Source organism: Chiloscyllium punctatum, chromosome 30 (assembly GCF_047496795.1).
Source record: "Chiloscyllium punctatum isolate Juve2018m chromosome 30, sChiPun1.3, whole genome shotgun sequence".
NCBI classification, from domain to species: Eukaryota; Metazoa; Chordata; class Chondrichthyes; order Orectolobiformes; family Hemiscylliidae; genus Chiloscyllium; species Chiloscyllium punctatum.
Genome location: NC_092768.1, coordinates 24,722,139 through 24,742,623, shown reverse-complemented (window position 1 = coordinate 24,742,623; position 20,485 = coordinate 24,722,139). Strand labels below are relative to the sequence as shown.

Sequence of the window (20,485 nt, the reverse complement as noted above, 5' to 3'; positions counted from 1 at the left end):
CCCCGATTGCCACGGACTCCAGATTTGCTCGGGTTCCTTGATACCACACTCTGATGAAGGAGCGACGCTCCAAAAGCTAGTGTTTCCAATTAAACCTGTTGGACTATAACCTGGTGTTGTGAAATTTTTAACTTTTATCGATGAAATATGGCTTTGATGTCAAGGGCTTTCACACTCACCTCACCAGGCCAGAATAAGACAAACTTCTGGTAACTTACACAACGTGGCATCTGTTGCAATTTCCCTTCCAATCCCTCATCACTCAGCCCCCATTAGTTCCTCAATCATACTCGGGAGAAATGATTTGCTGAGCCCCCGGAACAACTCCCCTGAGCTTCTCTTTGTTTCTTCTCTCCCCCTCCTTCTTTCCCCAGCCCTACACAGCTCCTGGGATCTTTCAGTTCCCCGTTCCGATACAGGGTTTATTGCCAGAATGTTAACCTGGCTTCTCTCTCCACCTGTGACTGAGACCGACCCCCATCAGTTTCCAGCTGGCAGGAGGCAGGGGGATGGGGAGAAATTATGAGATGAATCTGTCAGTGCCCTTTAATCCCGCAGATTGTCAACGGGGCGGAGTTTTTCCCGTCATCATTCAATCCCGGATGGAAGATGAGAAAGATCCTCTCAGTGAAAGTGTGGGTGAAAGTGTGGAGATGGGACATGGTGTCCGCATTGTAAAATGACACCTGTCCCCCCCTCATAGTCCAGGAAAACCCCGATCTTCCGGGGATTCACAGTGGGGGAGAGGGGGATCCCCGACGGGGAGGTGGAGGCAAAATAACCACATCCGCGAATCAGTCACACAGTGTCTCATTCCCAGGGATCAAATCTCTCCGGGGAGTCAGGGAGCGGCTGCTTTGTGTCTCCGAGTCTCACACTGGTCCGGCCCTCAGACAGGATGAGCCGGGGATGGGCTGTGTTCGGATCCAGAGTCAGAGAGGCTGGAGCTGGGGGAGAGATCAAATATCACCGTCAGAGAGAGGGGCCAGAGACAGTGAGGGGAGCAGGAAGTGAGGGGTGAGGGATGAAGGGAGCGGGATGAATGCGGAGGCGAGATAAAGTGAGTCTGAAAAGGGGGAGTTTGAAGCAGGGGTTAGTCAGGGAAAGGGGAGTGAGTGAGGGGGAGTGCAGTGAGTGTTGAGAGTGGAGGGATGAGGAAGGATGGGTAAGGCGGAGGAATGGGGAGGGAGAAAAGTGAGAGAGAGAGAAAGGAAATGAGATTGAAAGGTGGCATGAGAGAGAGGGGTGTGGAGAATGAAGGCGAGCCCAGAGTGGGGTGGGGAATGGGAGGGTTGAACCCAAATAAATCAATTCACTCATCTTCCCAGAGCGCAATTCGACCGCTCCCACCCAGCTCCTCACTCTCCCCGCTCCCGCTGCTGCTGCTGCAAAATCAGTCTGCCTCCCGGTTGGAATACAGACACACTCTAACCTCACACCTTTCATGCAGTGTCTGAGCTGAGATGCTACTTTATTTTAAAAATGAAACCGAAAGTTATCTCGGGACTGTGACTTGAATCAAGTTCTGGGATTTACATATTAATCAATCGAAACCTGCAACCCGTTTTAAGTGATGATAGACTTAACAGCAATCTGGGTTTGTTCAATACATCGCAACATTTGTTTAAAAAAAATTGTGTCCTGTGATCCTGCCCCAGTAGCTCCCTGACGAAGGAGCAGCGAAAGCCTGTCCTTCCAGATAAACCTATTGGACTATACCCCGGTGTTGTGTGATTTTACCTTGATAAATCTTAGTGTTGTGAAAGACGATATTTAAATGTAAGAGTCTTACAGACCGGATCCCCGGACAGACTGCCTCCGTCTCTGTCGTCTCATTTTCTCGATATCTAATACTTTGTGTTTGAGGGTGAGCGGGCGCAGTCATTCACACAACCCAGCTCAGTGATCTGGACCTCACACCGGGTTGCCCCAGAGGGTTTATCGTGGGCAGTGAGTTCAGCAAAATTCAGGGAAAACTCGCTCCCCGCCCATCTCCACCCCCGCCCCCCTCTCTGTTTTTCTCTCTCTCTCTGCCCCTCCCCAAGGGACAGCACTCTCTGGGTCTTCACCCTCCCGGCACCCTCTCCCTGTTCGAGTTGCGTTTTTTTCTTCAATATATGAATATTTCGTTTCGTCTCTGTCAGAATATCGGGAGAATAAAGTGGAAAGTAATGATTGTTTGCAGTAAAATTCATCGGGAAATCGATGACCTGAACGTGTTTACCTGCGCAGGAACAGTGAGACTGGGAACAGTTTGAATCAGGAAGTGCTGAGATTGATCATGGCTTCCAGACAGGAGCTCCTGAGACTGACCGAGGAGACAGTTTGTCCCATTTGTCTGGATTTCTTCACCGATCCGGTTATACTGGATTGTGGACACAACTTCTGCCGCTCCTGTATCACCCAGAGTTGGGAAAAGAAGGAGATAAACTCCTGCCCTCAATGTAGACAGGAATTTCCGGAAAGAAACCTCAGGGAAAATCGGGCCTTAGCGAATCTGGCCGAGGAGTATCGAAAATTAAAGCTGGATCCGATGGAGAAGGAAAGTAAACCTCACTGTGAGAAACATCAGGAAGATCTGAAACTGTTTTGTGAAACTGACAAGAAATTGATCTGTCTGATTTGTAGAGATTCGCGGGAACACAGAGAGCACCGCTTCCTGCCGATAAATGAGGCTGTTGAAATATACAAGGTAAAAGAGAGAATATGTCATGAACTGCGCGTTTCACACATTCCTGATCCAACACCTGAACTAACGCATCTAACTCTGTAATTTCTCTCCAAATCCTAGAAAAAGGTAAAATCTTCCTTAGATTCTCTCACTGAGAAGAAATCGGCGGTTCAACAAGCGGAACTGACCCAGAAACGGAAGATTTCCGAAGTGAGGGTGAGCTCTCCCTGTGCTGATTCTCTGGGATCTCGGTTAGTTTTGTTCCCTTTATCGCGGGACATTAATGAGGTTTCACATTTCATTTGGTAGGAACAGGCGAGCAGTCTGCAGACCCACATCACATCCGAGTTCACTAAAATGCACCAGCTTCTCACTGAGAAAGAGCAGCGTTTACTCAGAGATCTCAGGGAAGAAGAGGAGAGGATTGTAGAACCAATGGAGAAAAACCTTCGAGAGATTCAGGAGAATTTAAATTCTATTGAGGAGGATCTCTTAAAGTTGCAGAAACGGATGGAGCATAAAGACGAGCTCATAATTCTGAAGGTGAGGGAATATGTTCCAGGTTAGGTAATGGAAATTTCACCCAGTTACAAAAAAAACTCATGGTACTTGTTAATTAATAAAGCAATTGCTAAAAAAAAGTATTCAATTCAATCTATGACTGGATTATTGCGACGCTGTCACTGAATTAATCGCTTCTACACTCTGATGCGTTTCGGGAATACCGGATTATTTTACCCTCTCCTCAGTCTTCCTTCCAAAATATATCACTTTACACTTCCGTGTTGTGTCTGCTCATTTCAGCAGCGTGTCTGTCTCCTCCTGAAATCTGTTACTGCCATCCTCACTGTTTGTGATTCATTTCTTTCAGGAGGAAGCTTGTCAGCAGAGAAGGTAGGACATGCTCTTTACTGAAATTCTGCACAACTTGCTCAATCACTCAGGGGCGGGGTATTATGGGGTTATTTCCTGGTTATTGTCGCAGCTCTAAAAGGTCATTTATTGGGTGACAGTAACTCCAGTTATGGTTCATAAACAAGTGGTTTTTTTTCTGATAAGATTGTTACAGGGTTCAAACAGTATTAGCTTTGATAAAACTGTTCCATGATATTGCGAACAATGACAACGTGCCTGGAAATAGTACAACCTGGTGCTCAGGCTGGAAGTGATCACAGCCCTGATTTGTGTTGTTTGTGTGACTGTGCCCTTCCTCCTGACCCCGAGAGAGACACGGGACCCACGTTTCCAGGGAATGGCCATCCCTGTCCCTGCATGGCTCCTGACCAACCCGAAGCAGTCAGAGTTTAAAGGGAGAATTATTTTGTTTCACTTTTTACAACACTAATTGCACCTAGACTTTATAAAGGATACAATAAATCCAAAATCAGAAAATAAATCCTAATTAATGTAATGTAATGTTCTGAGGTACTTTACAGGAGTGTTGGAAATTATAGAAAAGTCACACTGAACTATTAATCCAGATCATTGGTGCAGTTTGTAGTGCAACTTAGAGGCGGAAAGAGGAATAGAGAGATAGAAAGGTTCAGAGAGGGAATTCCAGAGCTGAGGCACTCGGCAACTGAAAGTCCAACCTCCAATGGGGGGGAGAGACTAAAATCAGAGGTAGTCAAGAGGCCAGAAATAGAGCAGCAAAATTCTCGGAGGGTTGTGGATCCCGCGTATTACACATGGTGCAATGTGATGTATCAGTAACTGAACTGTTATTGGGATATGGGCCTTTCTCTGGATCTGCGGGGTTTCCGATCATTGCCCTTGTATTATCGAATTCTATTTGAATCAATTTACAAAAATAAGATGAACATTTCTGGCCCATTGACTGAAATGTGAACAATGCTGAAAGCTTAAACATTTAAGTAATTTCATAACTTGTAATGTAATCTGTTCAATATTCATAGGGTTGGTGACAACAAGAACAAATTCTCAGCTGCCGATCCCTCTCTGTCTATTGGAAAGTTCTCTGGCCCTTTACAGTACACAGTCTGGAAAGAAATGGTACACACCATTCACCCAGGTAAACACATGTATTCATTTTCTTGATGATAAATCCAGTTATGCAGGGACTCTCAGGTACCAGTTTAAGCCTTCACATCAGGTGTTGTTAATTCTGGGAGACAGAACAATATTTTGAGAAACTTCCTTCAGCGTATTTGCAAAGATTTGTAGCTCAGGTTATGAACAGATTGTTAACTTCCTTGCTGAGCTGGCAAGTTAGTTCACAGATGTTTCATCCCTATTCTCAGTCACATCATCAGGGTGCCTTCGATGAAGTGTTGGTGTTCTGTCCCACTCTGCTGGGGTTGGTGGTACCATTTCCATTTTTGTTGCTGGTTTTGTTTCTTAGTGATTGGTAAATGGGGTCCAACTCTTCCTGTTTGTGAATGGAGTTCTGGGATTAGTGCAAGGCTTCCAGGAATTCCTCTGACATGTCTCTGTTTGGCTTGTCCTAGAATGGATATATTGTCTCAGTCGAATTGGTGTTTGTCATTGTCAATGTGAAGTCATATAAGTGCTAGATGATCACGTCACTTGGTGGCTAGTTTGTGGTTTTGAACCCTAGTGGCTAATTTCCTTCCTGTTTGCCCAATGAAGGGTTATACCCAAAACATTGCCTTCTCCACCTTCTGATGCTGCCTGGCTTGCTGTGCTGCTCCAGCTCCTTGTTTGCTAATATAGTGTTCTTGTCAGTCTTCACATGGTATTTTGTGTATAACATTGATCCTGTTGGTTGTGTGTAGAGTATATACTTAGAATCATAGAGTCATCGAGATGTACAGCTCAGAAACAGACCCTTCAGTCCAACTCATCCATGCTGACCAGATACCTTAATCTAATCGACTCCCATTTGGCAAAACTTGACCCATATCCATCTAAACCCTTCCAATTCATGAACACATCCAAATGCCTTTAAAATGTTGTGAATTTACCATCTTCCACCACTTCCTCTGGCAGCTCATTCCATACACACACTTTTTCTGTATGAAAAAGTTACCCCTTAAGTCTCTTTTATATTTTCCCCACTGACCCAAAACCTATGCCCTCTAGTTCTGGACACCCTCACCCCAGGGGAAAATAACCCTGTCTATTTATCCTATCATATCCCTCATGATTTTATAAACTCTATAAGGTCACCACTCAGCCTTTGATGCTCAAGGGAAACCAGCCCCAACCTATTGAACCTCTCCCCATGGCACAAATCCTGCAAACCTGGCAACATCCTTGTAAATCCTTTCTGAACCCTTTCAAGTTTCACAATATCCTTCTGATAGAAGGGAGACCAGAATTGCACACAATATTCCAAAAGTGGCTGAACCAATATCCTGTACAGCTGCAACATGGACCCCCAGCTCTAATACGCAAGCTCTGACCAATAAAGGAAAGCATACCAAATGCCTTCTTGACTATCTATTGACCTGCAACTCCACTTTCAATGAACTATGAACTTGCACTCCAAGGTCTCTTTGTCCAGCAATACTCTGCAGGACCTTACCATTAAGTGTACAAGTCCTGCAAAGATTTGCCTTTCCAAAAAGCAGCACTTCTCATTTATCTAAATTAAACTCCATCTGCCAATCCTTGATCCATTGGCTCATCTGATCAAATCCTGTTGTACTCTGACATAACCTTCTTCACTGTCCACTGCACTTCCAATTTTGGTGTCATCTGCAAACTTAATAACTATACCTCTTATGTTCACATCCAAATCATCCAGTCTGAAAAGCAACCCTCCACCACCACCTTCTGTCTTCTACATTCGAGCCAGTTCTTTATCCAAATGGCTAGTTCTCCCTGTATTCCATGAGATCTAACCTTGCTAACCAGTCTACTATGAGGAACCTTGTCGAAGGTCTTACTGACATCTGTGTAGATCAGGTCCATTGCTGATCCCTCATCAATCCACGCTGTTACTTCTTTAGACAACTCAATCTAGTTCATGAGACATGATTTGCCATGCTCAAAGGCATTTTGACCATCCCTAACCAGCCCTTGCCTTTCCAAAGGCAAGTAAACCCTTTCCCTCAGGATTCCCTCTGGCAACTTGCCCACCACTGATATCAGGATCACTGGTCTACAGTTCCCTGGTTTTCCCTTCACACCTCCACTCTTCCAGCACCTGACCTGTGACTATCGATGATATAGGTATCTCAGTAAGGGGTGCAGCAATCACTTCCCTAGTTTCCCACAGATGTCTAGGGTACATGGCTACAATGTCCACCTTCTTTCTCAACTGACGATTCCCCAGCAGACAGGGCCCTGAATTGGGACCAGCCCATGTTCCACACTTCCGCACGTATCCCTCTCTTCCCCACCCTGCAACAGCAATAGGGTTTCCCTTAGGCTTACATAGAACATTACAGCGCAGTTCAGGCCTTTTGGCCCTTGATGTTGCGCCATCCTATGAAACGAATCTGAAGCCTATCTATTCTGCACTATACCATTTTCATCCATATGTTTATCCAATGACCATTTAAATGCCCTTAAAGTTGGCAAGTCTACTACTGTTGCAGGCAGTGCATTCCACGCCCCTAATACTCCCTGAGTAAAGAAACTACCTCTGACATCTGTCCTATATCTCCCACCTCTCAATTTAAAGCTATGTCATCTCGTGTTAGCCATCGCCATCTGAGGAAAAAGCTCTCACTGTCCACCATATCTAACCATCTGATTATCTTATATGTCACAATTAAGTCATGTCTCAATATTCTTCTCATGAAAACAGCCTCAAATCCCTCAGCCTTTCCTCATAAGAGCTTCCCGCAATACCAGGCAACATCCAAGTAAATCTCCTCTGCACCCTTTCCAAAGCTTCCACATCCTGCCTATAATGCAATGACCAGAACTGTACGCAATACTCCAAGTACAGCTGCAGCATGACCTTGTGGCTCTGAAACTCAATCCCTCTACCAAGGAAAGCTAACACACTGAATGCCTTCTTAACGACCCTATCAGCCTGGGTGGCAACTCTTTCTGTTCAACTACACCACCAAGAATTTTACGATTAGCCCAGTACTCTTTATTCCTGTTGCTGCTTCCAAAGTGAATCACCTCACAGTTTTCTGCATTAAACTCCATTTGCAGCTCTTAGTCAAGCTCTGCAGCTTATCTATGACCCTCTGTAACCTGCAACATCCTTCAGCACTATCCACAACTCCACTGACTTTAGTGTCATCCACAAATTTACTAACCAATCCTTCTATGCCCTCATTTAGATTATTTATAAAAATGACAAACAGCAGTGGCCCCAAAACAGACCCTTGTGGTACACCACTAGCAATTAAACTCCAGAATGAACATGTCCCCTCAACCAGCTAGCCAATTTCTGATCTAAACCGCTAAAGCACCCCCAATCTCATGCCTCCGTATTTTGTGCAATAGCCTATCATGGAGAACTTTATAAAATGCTTAACTGAAATCCATATACACCACATCAACTGCTTTACATTGATCCAACTGTTTGGTCAATTTCTCAAAGGACTCAATAAGGTTTATGAGGCACAACCCACCCTTCGCAAAATTGTGTTGACTATCCCCAATCAATTTATTCCTCTCTAAATGATTGTAAATCCTATCTCTTATAACCTTTTTTCCAACACTTTACCCACAACAGATGTAAAGCTATCACACTTACTTACCATCCCACCAACATTCCCATCCAGAAAATCATTTGCTGTCATTTCCACTAACTCCAGCGAGGTGCCACCACCAAATACTACACACCTCCTATCCCTTGTCAGACTCTCGCAGGAACTATTCCCTTTGGGACACCCCGGTTACTTCCAACACCCCTCACAGCCTCACCGCACCTTCCCCTGCAACCACCGAAGGTGTAACATCTCTCTGTTTACTTCCTCCCTCCTCAGTATCCCAGGACCCAAACACATCTTCCACCTGCCTGCACTTCTCACAATCTAGCCTACTGCATTTGCTGCTCACAATGTGGCCTCCTCTCTATTGGGGATATAAAGGGTCGATTGTGTGATCACTTTACAGAACGCTTGCTTTCTGTTTGCCAAAAAAGTCTCTGAACTTCCAGTTGCCTTTTAACACACCACTGTGTAACCTGGCCAACACCTCTGTCTCAGGCTTGCTGCAGTACTCCAGTGAAGCTCAGTGCAAGCTGGAAGAACAGCATTTCATTTTTCGGAAGGGGATCCTGAAGCTTCCAGACTCAATATTGAATTCAATAACTTTGGGGTCTGAGCTCTCCCATGTTGTTACCATAACACACACAACAAGGCCTTGTTAGCACAGAGTTTGCTATTAGGCACCACCCATTGTAACCCACTAACAGTCTCCATTAACAGCTATTCAACCTTCCAGCCAAATCATTATTCACTCCTTTGTCTGCTTAACTGCTCTTCTCTCTCTTTGGGCTCTATCCCCACCTATTATTTACTCCTTACCCATTCCCCCACTCTACCTTCTGAATATAAACCAACATTTTCCTAGCTACCATGACTTCTGAGGAAGGGTCACTCAATTCTAAACATTAACTCTGATTTTTGACCATAGATGCTGCCAGACCTGCTGAATCTGATAAATATCCATAGATTTAACATCGTCAAACATTTATAAATATCTGTAAGGGGAGTGTGAAAAGGGGAGTGTTAGTGAGACTGATAGAATCAATGAATCCCTCCAGTACGGAAGCAGGCAATTGAGTCCATCGAGTCCACACTGACCCTCTGAAGAGCATCCCACCTGGACCCAATCCCCACTATATCCTTGAAACTCAATATTTGCCATGGCTGATCCAACAAGCCTACTCATCCATGGGCACAATAGACAAAAGCTGCACATCTTTGGACTGTGGGAGGAAATCCTACAGACATGGGAGAATGTGCAAATTCCACACAATCACGTGTGGCTAGAATTGAACCCAGATGCCTGGTGCTGTGAGGCAGCAATGCTAACCATTGACCCACTGTTTCAATATTTTCAGTAATCTCATTGATCAAGCAGTGAACCCAATTGCTGCTCCATGAGTTTGATCAGAGGCCTAATTCAACGTGAGGGTTCTGATTCAGTGCAGTGTTTCACGGTCTGTTTTCCAAGAGTTCGGAATGTGAGAAGGTGCTGGGTGGTCCTGCAGGAGGAAACAGGCATCTGGAAAACTGCCTTCACTTCCAGATGAGGGAAGTGTATGATTTGTGATGTTGGGAATATGGGACTAAATAGAAAATAAAGGAGCAATGAATAGTCATGTGAATAATTAACGCAAATCCTGGTAACAAAGGAATTCATGACAGAGGAGAGTATGATAAATCAAATTGTCTTCAAATATCGCCCATGTGCCCATAGCATAACCCAAAGAGTTTCTGAACCACTGTATGTTTTTGATAAATATTCCCTGTTGTAATGTTGGAAATGAGAGAATCAATCTGTGAACAGTGAGGTCACAGAAACATCATTGCAATGATGAAAATATCATCAGTTTGAATGATATTTTTTGTCGTGGAAAAGTTCAGTGACACTGGGGGTAATTATACATTTCATTGTTTCTAATAACAGCTATCAGCTATTACAAGGGGGCATAGCTTTAAATTAAGGGGGGGTAGATATAGGACTGATGTTAGGGGTAGGTTCTTCACTCAGCGAGTTGTAAGTTCATGGAATGCCCTACCAGTAGCAGTGGTGGACTCTCCCTCTTTATGGATATTTAAGCGGGCATTGGATAGGTATATGGAGGATAGTGGGTTAGTGTAGGTTAGGTGGGCATTGATCGGCGCAACATCGAGGGCCGAAGGGCCTGTACTCCGCTGTATTCTTCTATGTTCTATGTTCTATAACAATGCAGGAGATTAAAAAGGGGTCATGAAATTAGCCCATATCATGACAGAGCGTAGAGTATCCGTGTGAGTAAAACGTGGAAGAAATTGTTCAAATCCAAACATTATTGATTTCAACTCTGAGTTTTGAAGGCTGCAGGGTCCCCAAGTGGGAAATGAGATATGTTCATCCAGCTCGAGGATCAGCACAAACTGGAAGAACAGTGTCTCATTTTCCACTCCACTGAGGCCACATAGGGAGAACTTTATAAAAATTGGGAATTACATTGTTGGGAGTGTGCTGTAGAGTGTAATCAGAGATAGATTAAATGCTGATGTGTAGCAAATCTCAGAAAAGTGCTAAAACAAATGGTAATAATATCAGGGGAATTGAACTTCCCCTGTATGCACTGGGACAGGCAGATTGTGAAGGGCTCGGACAGGACAGAATTCTTAAAATGTCTCCATGTGACCTATTTAAGGCAGTGTGTAGAAAATCCAACAGGAGACAGGGCAGGGCTGGAACAGCTGAGATTCACCAAGATGTTGCCTGGGCTGGAGCGTTTCACCTCTGAAGACAGACTCCATCGGCTGGGGATGTTTTCATTGAAACAGAGAAGGCTGAGGGGAGAACCTGATGAAAGTTATGAGGGTGACAGACTGGATAGACAGGAGGGTACTTTTCCTCTTAATGCTTTGGGCAATAACAGGTACATAGATTGAAGAGAAGGAGCAGGGGTTTGCGAGGGGGATTAAGGATGATATTTTTACCCTGGATGGCTATCAGCCTCAGGAACTCACTGCCTGAAAGGAGACAGAAATCTTTGCAACATTTAGGACGTTATTCAGATGGAATGATAGTGTCACACAGGATGGAAACAGACGCCTCCATCCAATCAGTCTGCACTGACCAGCTATCCCAAACCGACCTCATTCAATATGTCAGCATTTGCCTCATATCCCTCTAAATCCTTCTTATTCATGTACCCATACAGATGCCCTTTAAATGTTGTCATTAATCCCATCTCCACCACTACTTCTGGCAGCTTATTCCATACACGGACCACCCTCTGCGTGAAAAAGTTAATTCACAGGTTCTTTTTAAACCTTTCTCATCTCACCATAAACCTATGCCCTCTGCTTTTGGAGTCACCTACCCTGGGAAAAATACATTGGCTATTCACCCTATCCATCCCCCTCATGGTTTGATAAACCTTGATAAGGTCACCCCTCAGCGTCCGACATTCCAGGGAAAGATGTCTCAGCCTATTCAGCCATACCCTAAAACTCAAACCCTCCAGACCCAGCAACACCCCTGTAAATCGCCTCCACACACTCTCGAGCCTCACAACATACTTACCCCATAGAATGGTGACCAGAACTACACTCCAATGTGCCTCACCAATGGCCTTCACAGTCACAACTTTACACTCCAACATTCCAACACTCAGCACTCCAAAAATGAAGGTAAGTGTGCCATACTCCCTATTCACCACACTGTCCACCTGCAACTCCATCCCAAGGAATCATGTATCTGCTCCCCCAGGTCTCCTGCTCAGTAACACTCCCCAGGGTCCCACCATCAACTGGCCTGATTTGCCTGACCATAATACAACACCTCACATTTATCTAAATTAAACTCCATCTTAGCCCACTATACGATATTTTCATGTCATCTGCCACTTTACTAACAAGCAAGAGGCTGGAAGAATACAGCAAGCCAGGCAGCATTAGGGGATGGAGTATTCAATGTTTCAGATGCAACCCTTCCTCATTCCTCTATCTCCTGATGCTGCCTGGCTTACTGTGTTCATCCAGCCTCCTGCATGTCCACCTTGGATTCCAGCATCTGCAATTTTTTGTCTCTAACGTACTAACTATGCTTCGTATGTTCACACCCAAATGATTTATACATATGACCAAAAGCAGTGGGACCCAACCTTGACCTGTGTGGCACACCACTAGTCACAGGCCTCCAGTCATACCATCACCCTCTGACTCCTACTTCAAGCCAATTTTGTACTGAATTGGCTCCCTTCCCCTGGATCCCATGTGATCTAACCTTACTAACCAGTCTACCATGCAAAACACTTGTTGAATGCTTTACTGAAGTCCATCTCGACCACGTATATTACTGTCTTTATCCAGCTTCTTGGTTACCTCTTCAAAAAAAACTCAATCAAAATGCGATTTCCCACTTGTGAAGCCATGTTGACTATTCCTATTAAGTCCTTGCCTTTCCAATTGCATGTATATCCTGTCTCACCCACTCCAATAACTTACCTACCACTGGTGTAAAGCTCACTGGTCTATAGATCCCTCACTTTTCCAAACAGCCTTTCTCAAATAATGGCACTAAATTAGCCGGCCTCCAGTTCTGGCACCTCACCTGTGGTTGTTGATGATACAAGTATATCAGTAAGGGGTGCAGCAATCTCTTCCCTAGTTTCTGGTAAACACCTGATACGGTCCTGGGGATTTAACTAGCTTTGTACAATTGAAGACCTCCACAGCACATCCTCTTCTGTAATATGAACTCTTTCCAAGACATCACTATTTATTTCCCTAAGTTCCTTAGTTGCTGGGAAATGCAATAGAACTTGATAGACCCTTGATGACTAGCATTTCCACAATGGGCTGAAGGGCTGTATTAATCTATGGCTATGTCGGGTGATTAGTTCAGTCGGCTGGACAGCTGGTGTGTGATACAGATGATAGTAACAGCGCAGGTTCTCTCTCTCTCTCTCTACCAATTCTCACTATAGCTGAAACATATCATTTTTACTGTTAAGTTCATCTTATCTTGAGATAAAGGTTAACTTCCCATTAACCTTCTTAATTACTCACTGTTCCTGCATCCTAACATTTTCTGACTCACATACTCAAACACCCAGATCACTCTGTATCTCACAATTCTGCAGGTCTTCTCTGTTTAAATAACGCTCTTTGTTTTTAAAATTCTTCCTTGTGAAAACTCCCTTCCTCCTCACATTGCTCAGGCCTCACTCTATCCCCCATTCTCTCACCCCACAAACTGCCATCCACCATCCCAAAGTTGTCCTATCTCCTCAATCTTGCTTCCAACCCCATCTCCTCTCCCTCTTCACCCTCAGTCCCTCCCTCCAGCAAAACAACTCCTTTCAACAATGCCCCAAATCTCTTACACTTCTCCTTCATTGACCTTTCTTCCTCACACTCCCCTCCCCACTCCACACCCCAACCTACTCCCCAGCTCCCTGCAAGCTCTAATGTCAATCACTCTCCCCCTGCCCCTCTCTCTCCTTACCCTTTACAGTCAACACAACACTCCCCTGACCCAATTACTCATATCCACTCATCCTCCCTCTCCCCTCTCAATCACACTTCCCCTCATTTTCTCTTCCAGCCAACTCTCCAATTACTCTCCCACATCATTCTAAATCCCTGACACTCACATTCCCCTGACTCTTCACTCCCCTGTAATGGACCAGGCCAAACTCCCTCAAAACATTTCAAGAAGGTAGCCCAGACCTAACATTTCTAATTGTTTTCAGTAGGTGGACAGTGGATATTCCAGGAGAGATGCAGCTGGCCCAACCACTCAGTTTGAGACAAAGCAGTATTTCTTTACACATGAACAAAAACCAAATTTAGAATAACGTAAGTATTTAAAAACTGAAACAACTCTATTGCAACGTAATGATGCTGTTCCAAATATTTACAACATCCCCATGAACACCCCCTTGGCAAAAAAAAGGAAAAATCAAACCCAGGTTCTCACAGGAGAGACATCAGAGAGAGAGAGAGAGAGAGAGAGAGGATCAGCGTGGCTGCTTGCTAAAACCAAACCAAAACCAAAGTTGATCTGGGAGAATTGGTCACTCTCCTTTCAGTGTCAAAATGTTTTTTTTAAAGATTCAATTACTTACACTGTGGAAACAGGCCCTTCAGACCAACAAGTCCACACCAACCCTTTGAAGAGCAACCCACCCAGACCCATTCCCCTACACCTAACACTATGGGCAATTTAGCATGGCCAATTCACCTAATCTGCACATCTTTCGACTGTGGGAGGAAACCAGCACACCCAGAGGAGGGGGCACTGGGAGAATGTGCAAACGCCACACAGACAGTTGTCCGAGACGGGAATTGAACCCAGGTCTCTGGCGCTGTGAGGCAGCAGTGCTAACCACTGTGCTACCATGCCACCAAAGTTTTGTAAAACTTGAATGTGTCTTGCCTGAAGTAGCCTCTGTTAGCTATCATCAAATTGGCCCTAAAGCCCATACAAACCAGACACATAGGAAGGTTTGTGTTTCTGACCCCTCTGGAAAAAGCCAAGGACAACCTAAACTTGTTTCAGGAGCATCATTGTCACTCCTCTCACTCACCCCGACTCTCTTGGCCCTCCCCCACACATCTCCCTTTCACTCTCTCCTCCCCTCTTCCTGGATTCTCCTCCTCTGAGTCATTCTCCTCATTTTCATTCCCCTCGCTGCCAATTTCCCTCTTAATTTCCTTTACCCCCTGCCTCTCACCTCCTCCACACTCATGACCTGACAGCCTAGCTCTTTATTCATCTCATCACTCTCTCCTGTCCCTATCCCTCACTGCATTCCCCTTCCATCATTATACAGGCCCCACTCTCCTCCTCCTCCCTCTCCATCACTCTTCTATGGATCTCACTCTCCACTCCCTACCTCTAACCAACATTCCCTCCTGATCTCCCACCCCACTCTCTCCTGCTCTCATGTCTCCCCTCTGCTCACTTCCCACTCCCATCTCTGACCCACTCTCTCTATCCACATCCCCATGACTCCCACTCCCTCTAGTCCTTCCTGCTCACTCTCCACACACACTTCCCTCTCATTCACTCTCCCCTCTAGCTCAGCTTCCCATCCCAGTCAATCTCCCCCTGACCTCATTCTCCTCCTGGTTTATACCTGCTATTAACTGTCCCTTAGTCTGACAGTCCACACCCTCACTGTATTCTCCACTCTCCATCCCATTCACCTCCAAATTCCCAACATCCATCCATTCCTCTTGATTGTTCACCATTCAGTCCTCCCCCACCCTCCCTTCATTGTCCACCCTTCACAAGTCCCTCTCCCCTCCACCTCACTCTCCAAACTTCACTGTCCTTGCCACTCCAGCTCTCCTTTACACTCTAGTTGGCCAGACTTTCCAATCTCCCTTCCCATCAATGCTGCATCACTTCCTCCTGCTCTCCCCTTCCCCCTCAATCTCACAGCCCCCACATGCTCACTCCTCACACCCTCTCAGCTCACTCTTCCGTCTTCCTCACTATCCTCTCGAGCACAGCTTCCCAATCTGGTAACTGTCCTCTCAACCTCGCTTTGCTCTCTCTCTACCTCACATTGCCCCTCATTCCCATCTCACATTTGCCTTCTCCATCTCCTCCGTTCCTCCATAATCACTCTGCCATGATTTCCCCCACACCTGACTCTCCCCTCCATTTTAATCTTGCCTCCTCACACTCCCCTCCCCTTCAGTCATGCCTCCACTTATCTCCCCTCCACCTCATCCTCAAATTCACTCACCTCTTTCACGTTCCACAGACTTCCTCAACTTCCGAGACCAAACTCTCTCCTTTCTTTAAAACCCCCATCCTACACTCCCTTCATCTTGACTCTCCTCTTCCCCACAAACTCCACCTCGTCTCCAATGCATTCACCTCCAGAATTCTCACAAGTCCTTATTTTGTTCTCTCTCATTTCCACATACGAATTAATACGTGGTACTCTTAACCCTCCCCTCCCCCTCATTCCCTGACACTCACTCTCCTCTCCCACTCACTCACCCTCCCATGGCCAAAAGGAACCTGTATTTCTCCCCTCCAGCTCAGCCATCCCTTCCTCCTCACTCTCACCTCCCTCACTCACCGTATCTCCATCTCTCAACCCTCCCACTCACTCTCCCAACCTCCAAACCTCAAATGTCCACTCATTTTGCAGACCTCCTGTCCTCACCCTCCCATTCTACACTGTCATTCACTCTCCCCACCCCATCCCAAATTGGCCCCTTCCCTCACAAAACCTCCACATCTTCTCCCACATCCTTACTCAGCTTACACTCATTCCCACTTTCATTACTTCCCCCATCTCTTTGCTCTCCCATCCCCTGCCCTGAGGTTAAAAACCTCCCCTCATTTCCTCCCATTCATCATGATGATTCCCTCCTACTTCCCTAAACCCTCCCTTGCAAATGCAACATCACTATACCCTCCCTCCGTCTCCCCATTCCCTTGTTGCCCATCACTCCTGCCTCCCATCACTATCCCCATTCCCACCCACTCACATTATCTCACTTTTCCCCTTCCTCTTGCATTCATCCACTTTCCACTTACTGACCCCTCCTCCCCAATCTCCATTTCCCTCAGGCTCATGTTCCCTCCATCTTGTTATTGCCCCCTCCCCTGTTCTCCCTTGCCCACCACTTTCCCCTCTTCTCATTCTGCCCTTCCTCTCACTCTTCCTTTCTCCTTCCATCACCCTCACTCTCCCCTCCTCAGTCATGTCTTCCTCCTGGACCTAGCCATCTCACATTCCAGTCCATTCCCCATCCCTCACTCTCAGTCTCTCCTCTTCCTCACCCCACCCTGTCCATACTGTTTACTCTCACTAACCCCTTCATTCTCCCCCACCTCTCCTGTACCCCTCACTCTGCTCATCACTCTCCCCTCCCTTTCCTGGCCCCACCATCTGACACTCCCCTATACTGTCTCATACCCACTTGCTCTCACTCTCCCTCCCCAAATCCTAGGCTTCTTCTCCCTCTGATTCTGCTACACTATCTGCCACTCATTCTCCCCTCACCTTCTGCTTCAGTTTACCCTCCCCAGCACATTCTAACCTGTGCCACTACCATCACACTTCCCATCCCCACAATTCCCCCATATTTTCCCCACTTCTCCTGGCTCCCCAGATGATGCTGTACTCCCCAACTTGCTCTCTCCCTCCCACTCCCTCAACTTACCCCTCCCATCACTCTCACCCGAGCACTCAAACGTCCCATTGCTCACCTCTCTCTAAGCTCCCCCTCATTCTTCACACTTTTCTGTCTCATGACACCCCTTCACTCTGCCCTCCACTCTCTCTCCCACCTCTCCTCACTGTCCACCCTCTATCTTACATCTCCTCGCTCTCGCCCTCTCTTTAACCTTCCCCGCCCTCCTGTTCTTCCTGTGCACTTCCTCATTTCCCCGCCCACTCTCCTCCAAATGATCCCTCTCACCTCACCCACTCCTCCCTCCCAGCCCTCCACTTTACTCATCCTTCCTCCTCATTCCTCCACTCTCATCACTCACTGCACTCTCCCTCACTCACTCCCCTTTCCATGACCATCGCCTCTTTCAAACTCCCCTTTTCCACATTCTCCTTCTCTCCCCCTCCACTCCCATTCCCCCTCTATCTCTCCAACCTTCACTTCCTGCTCCCCCCACTCTCACTGGCCTCTCCCTCCCTCTCTCTGTCTGACGGTGTTATTTGATCTCTCCCCCAGCTCCAGCCTCTCTGACTCTGGATCCGAACACAGCGCACCCCCAGCTAATCCTGTCTGAGGACCGGACCAGTGTGAGACTCGGAGGCAAACGGCAGCCGCTCCCTGACTCCTTGGGGAGATTTGATTCCTGGCTCTGTGTCCTGGGATCAGAGGGATTCACATCAGGGAGACATTACTGGGAGGTGGATGTGGGGGAGAAGACTGAGTGGTTTCTGGGAGTGGTCCGAGAGTCAGTGAAGAGGAAAGGGGGGATCGGACTGAACCCGGAGACCGGATTCTGGATTGTGTGGCTTGGACCCGGATGTGGTTATTTTGCCGCCACTTCACCTTCAGACACCCCCCTCTCCCCAAGTGTGAATCCTCGGAAGATCGGGGTTTTCCTGGACTATGAGGGGGGACAGGTGTCATTTTACAATGCGGACACCATGTCCCATCTCCACACTTTCACCCACACTTTCACCGAGAGGCTCTTCCCCTTCTTCAATTCCGGAGGCAATGACGGTGGGAAAAACTCCGCCCCTTTGACAATCTGTGGGATTAAAGGGCACTGACAGATCCATCCCATAATTTCACCCCATTCCCCCTGCCTCCAACCAGCTGTAAACTGATGAGGGTCAGTCTCAGTCTGGGGGAAAGAAGGTGGAAAATTTGTAAATTTCTCCAGAATATGTATCCTTATACCTCACAAACCAACTTCATTTTGCATTATTTTAAAATTCACTGTTTTGAGTCAATGGAGTGATAGTTACAGGGCAGTGAGATTAATCTCGGTGGTGGGAAATTTTAAGGATAATATTCAACACAGTGAAGCAATTCTAGATAATCGAGAAAAGCCAGTGTTGATTTATTCAAAGCAAGTCATGTTTAATGAATTTATTGAGCTTTTGACTGAAGACACAATTAGGATTCAGAGTGAATTTGATCCTGGACTTGAAAAGGCTTTTGACAAATTGTCACATAAAAGACTCAGAAGTATAATTGAAGCCCATGGAATGAAATGCCAGTGATAACATGAAGATGAATTTGACTGGGTGGCAGAGAATGAGGATCTTTGAGATGATGTTCTGTATCAGTCTGTTCCAGGAATACTGAAACTCAGCAGGTGTGGCAGCATCTGTGCAGAGAAAGCAGTTTCTCCATCAATTTCTGTTTAATTTCAGATTTCCAGCTTTTGCAATTCTTTGTTCATTGAATGTGAGGTATGCTACAAACTTCAGTTTTCCATGCCAAGGTGTGCTACAGAAACAGAAATTGCTGGTGAGAATCAGCAACCTGGCAGCGTGAGTGGAGAGAAAGAAGAGACAACATTTAGGTTCAGTGACACTGCTCCAATTTCTCGAGCAATTTTTGTTTTTGTGGGATACCTTGCGATTGGCAGTGAAGTGCAGATCCTTCCAGATCATGTAAAGGGTTGATGAATTAGGTTTCAAGTAGGCTGAGGCATTAGCTTCCCCACTGTCGACCAAGGACTCCATGTTATCTTCTTGAATTCCCTTTTACATTGCAGGGCTGTGCCTCTGTGCTGAGAAAGGGACTGTGAAGCCTCTCTAACCCATCACATAAATCAACACTTTTCTACACCATCCCACTGGACAGACACAAACAGCTCTGAACAAGAGTCATACTGGATTTGAAACATTTCTCACTCCTCCTCAGCTGCTGCCAGACCTGCTGAGTTTCTCCAGCATTCTCAGTTTTTGTGTAGAATTTGATGCTGCAGAGGGCTGTTGAGGCTGGGCCATTTAATATATACAAGGCTTAAACTGACAGATTTGTCATGAGGAAGGAAATCAAAGGTTATGTAGTTAAGGCTGGAAAGTGAAGTTGGGAACGATCAGATGAGCTATCATCTTATTAAATGGCAAAGCAGAGGAGAGGTCACATCTGATAAACTTCATTGAGTTTTTTGAGGAATTGACAAAGAAGATTGATGGTTGCTGATTCGTTAATTTTGCATAAGTGGATGTTAGCAAGGCCTTTAACAATGTCCCTCATGGCTGGCTGATACAGTAGGAGGTGTCACATGGGATCTATGGTGGGAGGGTGTTTTCTGACTGGAGATCTGTGTCAAGTGGTTTTGTGCAGTGAGCTGTGATGAGACCCATGTATTACTAATTTGAAGGAGAATGTAGGTGGCCTGAGCTTGCTGTGTGTGACATGATCATAAAAACCCAGAATGACACTCGAGTGCAGTACTGAGGGAATGCTGCAGTATTGGAACTGCATTCCGATCAAGGACAGTTTGATCCAAACCCCATGTGGGGGGTGAATATTAAAAAAATCCCACAGCCAATATTTATCCCTCATTCAACATCACAATGATTAGATTACCTATTTACATTGATGTTCATGGGAGACTGCTCTGCACAGACTGGGTGCTTTATGTTCCACGTTCTAACATTGAATACAGTTCTGAAATACTTCATGGGCTAGACGAAGCTTTGCGATGGCAAGAAAAGCACTTTGTGAAAAACAGTAATTTTAATTGAGGCATTCAATAGGATATTCAGGAGCTTGACAGGATCAG

The 20,485-nt window shown here is 45.9% G+C and overlaps 1 pseudogene; it reads left to right on the top strand.

Moving 5' to 3' along the window:
* Positions 1-1,817: 1,817 nt before the first annotated feature.
* Positions 1,818-20,251, top strand: LOC140455296 (zinc-binding protein A33-like; annotated as a pseudogene).
* Positions 20,252-20,485: the final 234 nt, after the last annotated feature.